This window comes from Amblyomma maculatum, chromosome 2, assembly GCF_055883805.1.
Source record: "Amblyomma maculatum isolate TAMU_Amacu chromosome 2, ASM5588380v1, whole genome shotgun sequence".
NCBI classification, from domain to species: Eukaryota; Metazoa; Arthropoda; class Arachnida; order Ixodida; family Ixodidae; genus Amblyomma; species Amblyomma maculatum.
In genome coordinates this window covers 19,819,397-19,823,466 of record NC_139345.1, presented here as the reverse complement: position 1 = coordinate 19,823,466, position 4,070 = coordinate 19,819,397, and positions in this window count along the sequence as shown.

Below are 4,070 nucleotides of genomic sequence, written 5' to 3'. Positions count from 1 at the left end.
GTGTCAAGCGGCGTCCAAGCTTACATGTGACGTCATCGCCCGACAGATATGAGAAAAAAAAATAAGAAATTAAAAAAGACGATCAGACATGTCTCGGTGTATGAAACGCTATCACGTCATTCCCTTAACGGCGGAACTGAAGTTTCCTTCTTATTTTGTTGGAAAACAACATTACCACACAAACAATGAAAAAGGCTCCCAGTTCAACAGCAAAAAGTTCTCAGCTGAAACCAGAATCTTAAAGACAGACAATGCCCTAATGGGACATTTTCAACAAGAAACAAACCAGGGCCCGTATTCCGAGTTCGCATCGTTATCGAAGTGTCGCTATCTCACGTGACCTCGAGACGTCTGATTGGTCGAAACGCCGGAATCGGGTATTGTCACTACGAAACCAGAAGAGGTGGCAACATCATGTTCCGGCGTTTTCACCAATCAGATGACTCGGGGTCGGAGAGATAGCTACACTTTCGATAACGACGCAAACTCGGAATACGGACCCAGAAGCCTTCCGTCTGGGACCAGGGGCCGAATCCACGAAAGAGTTCGCTTTGGAACGCGTTCGCTTTCTCTCTCGCCACCTCGCTCCATTGGTCGCGTGTCGCCACTGCTGGCGGTGACGCCATTTCACGAAGGCGGGACCACGAATTTCGTTGACGTCACGAGACATGTCAATCAAATGAAAGCGCACGCGTTCGGTCGCTGTGTGTGGAACTCGGTAAGTGGCGTTCGCTTCAGCGCGAGAATCATGCTGCCCGAGGAGAAGGCCCGCGCCAAGGCAGAGCAACCGAGATGGGACCGCCCAGCAAAGCCGATTGGCTGTTCTCTGCCCCCAGCGTTCATCCCACCCTTCTCCCCCTGATGCCTACGTCAAATTGACGTCGCAGCAAAGCGAACGCGTTCCAAAGCGAACTCTTTCGTGGATTCGGCCCCAGGAGATCTCAGTACATGACCAGATGGTGCTCTTCTGGGACCGTTTAAGCCAGCAAAAAACCACAAAGCTTCCTTCTGGAACCAGATGAAACCCTTAAATATGAGCAGATTTCCATTAAGAAATTTTCACCTGAGAGATCTAGCTTACTTTTTTAAGTCACAGTCTATTATATTTCTGTACGTGAACTCGAATTATGCTTATACGATTTATTGATCCCTTGTAATTAAATTAAACCTTTCCGCTGTTAAAGTTTCTTGACGCCTAAAAAAAAGAACTAAACATAATATCAAATTATAACCTCGAGCATTTCAATGCCCCTGGCAAGCTTTTTTGCTGCAGTGAACTATCAAAAATCGGTTTCCTTTATTGTTCGCGTTTACTGCCCACATTCCGCGTACCATGGTCCGTAGTTAGCAATTGTTTCTTAAGGCGCAGCTAGCTATCTGACTGATAACGTCGATTCGAGTGAACCTGTCGGGCTGAAATCCGGCTGTCGGACTCGTGTATACGTTAAATGGTCGAGGCGACCACCGAGTCAGGCTGGGTAAGTCAGACTACAAGAGGTCAGTTCACTCGGTCCGACCCGTTTGTCAAGAAGCTCTCACCACTTTCTCTTGCCTCCTCGCTGATCGGTCAGCAGAAGTAGATGGAAACCTGGAAATACGGTGGCTAGTACAGGAACTGTTCATCTTGCGTCTGCGCATATTCTCCTTGCTGTGCGCTAAGTGTAGCAGCAATCTTGGCCCAACTAAAATCCTTGAAACAGCATCAGTTTTCTTTTCACCACAGCCTCTCTGATTCGCTCCCCGCGGTCATGTGGTCACATGCCACCAAAATGTTCCTGCGGCTTTCCAAGGCATCGATAGTGCAGCTCGAAGACGGCTTGCACTGCGTGCTGCACAGGGCCGGATTAAGAAAAATTGGGGCCCTGGGCTGATGAGCATGCAGCCCCATGCGCATTAGCTTCAGGTCCACGATGTTCGGGTTCAAGCCCAGGCTTCCCACACAGGACGTCAAAGCTTTCAGGCGGGCGGACATGGATTTGTTCACTTGGAGTTAAAACTTGCGGTTCGACGGTCCTGTATTTCCGCAAACAGTGTGACCACTCCCAGCTTGCACCTCTCCAGTCGCACGGCTCCATTCACCTGGCACAAAAGCTGGCCACAGAGAGACCGCTTCGGAGACGCTCTACTGGGATCAAATTGTGGCTAAAGTACCCCCATCGCCACTCTACCGGGCGGATTGGGTCCGACCGAGTGAGAGTGAAAAACGTTTATTTTCTGGTATGGGGATTACATGTTGCGGTCCAACCGACCTCCTGAGACGTGTCCGAGCGCTCCCATTGCCCACCTCCACTGCCTGATTGATTGATTTATAGCAAGGAAAAGGGCAGTAACTGTCTCACTCGGTTTCTGTGGACACCTCAACCGCACCGTACGGGAAGGGAGGAAGGCGGGAGTGAAAGGGGAAAGAGAGAAAGAGGAGCCGTAGTGGAGGGCTAGGGAGTAATTTCGACCACCTGGGGATCTTTAACGTGCGCTGACATCGCACAGCACACGGACGTGCGCTGACATCGCACCTTCACTGATTTATTTATAGGAAGGAAAAGGCGCGGTAACTGTCTCACTTGTTTTCTGTGGACACCGCCACCGCGCCGTAAGGGAAGGGAGGAAGGTGGGAGTGAAAGTGAAAAGAGAGAAAGACGAGCCGTAGTGGAGGGCTACGGAGTAATTTCGACCACCTGGGGATCTTTAACGTGCACTGACATCGCACAGCACACGGACGCCTCTTCGTTTCGCCTCCATCGAAACGCAGCCGCCGAGGTCGGGTTCGAACCCGGGTACTCCGGCACAGAAGTCGGGCGTCTTCCCACTGCACCACCCCGGCGGGGCCCTTCACTGCCTCGTGCGCACAGAAGAGAAAATAGAGGAGAAAGAAAAGGAAGAGGGAGAGAAAGACGCGCGCCGCAACAACAGCCGTCGTCCACCACCGAAGCGGCGGCGGGTGCAATGACGGCCTACAACAGATAAAAATTCGGTGGCAGGCTAGCCCCAGCCGCAATCGGCGGCTGTTGTTGTGGCTGTAGGAAGAAAGAAAATGCACGGGCCCGCTACTGGCTCTGTAGCTGAGCCACCTCCGATGCCTCGTGCGGACAGAAGAGAAAATAGACAAAAAAGAAAAGAAGAGGGAGGGAAAGACGCGCGCCGCAGTAACAGCCTTCGTCCACCACCACCGAAGCGGTGGCGGGTGCAATCACGGCCTACAACAGATAAAAATAAGTGGCTGGCTAGCCCCCGCCGCAAGCGGCGTTGACCTACCGTCCCAGCCCCGTAAGGCGAGGAACTGCCACCCTACACCACATCACCCTCGATGATAGCACGGCATTTACAGCAATCACAGCTGTTGATGTTCCTGGTGATGGGACTGGCCACTAAGATTCTGGATGACATACTCTGGAGGTGGTGAAGGCAAGTGCAGCAGTGGTGATGACGCAGGATGATCCGGAATTGCGATTTCATTGCACTTCAGGGTCACGGGAGGTACAGATGTGATGTGCAGACGGCAGACGGAACAGCGGCGAAAAATGTGTGGCCCTTTGGACAACTAAAATGCGATTAGGCGACAGCGTTTGTTTGAAACGCCTGATTCCTGCTTTACTGTGTCTGCCTCTGGGTCCGTATTCCGAGTATGCGTCGTTATCGAAAGTGTCCCAGTATCCCTGGCCTCAACTCTTCTGATTGGAGGAAACGCCGGAAACGGAAATAGTGGCAACCAAACTGATTCTTCTCACGTTTCGTGTTGGGGGAATCATGCGTCCGTCGCCGCTTCTCTGTACAACTTGCCGCAAAGTCACTAGGCCACTTCGGCGCCATGCATCGCACTCACTCGACTGCGTTTCGTGTTGGGGGAATCATGCGTCCGTCGCCGCTTCTCTGTACAACTTGCCGCAAAGTCACTAGGCCACTTCGGCGCCATGCATCGCACTCACTCGACTGCACCCAGATGTCTGACGAAGCTGCGTCGCCGCACCTGCTGCCGCCGCTGATGCGCGCGTGCGCCCCGCCCATCGACAGGTCACGTCACGGTTGCTATGCGCAACTGCACCCCCCACCGGCGCAAATTGTTCCTAGAGAGA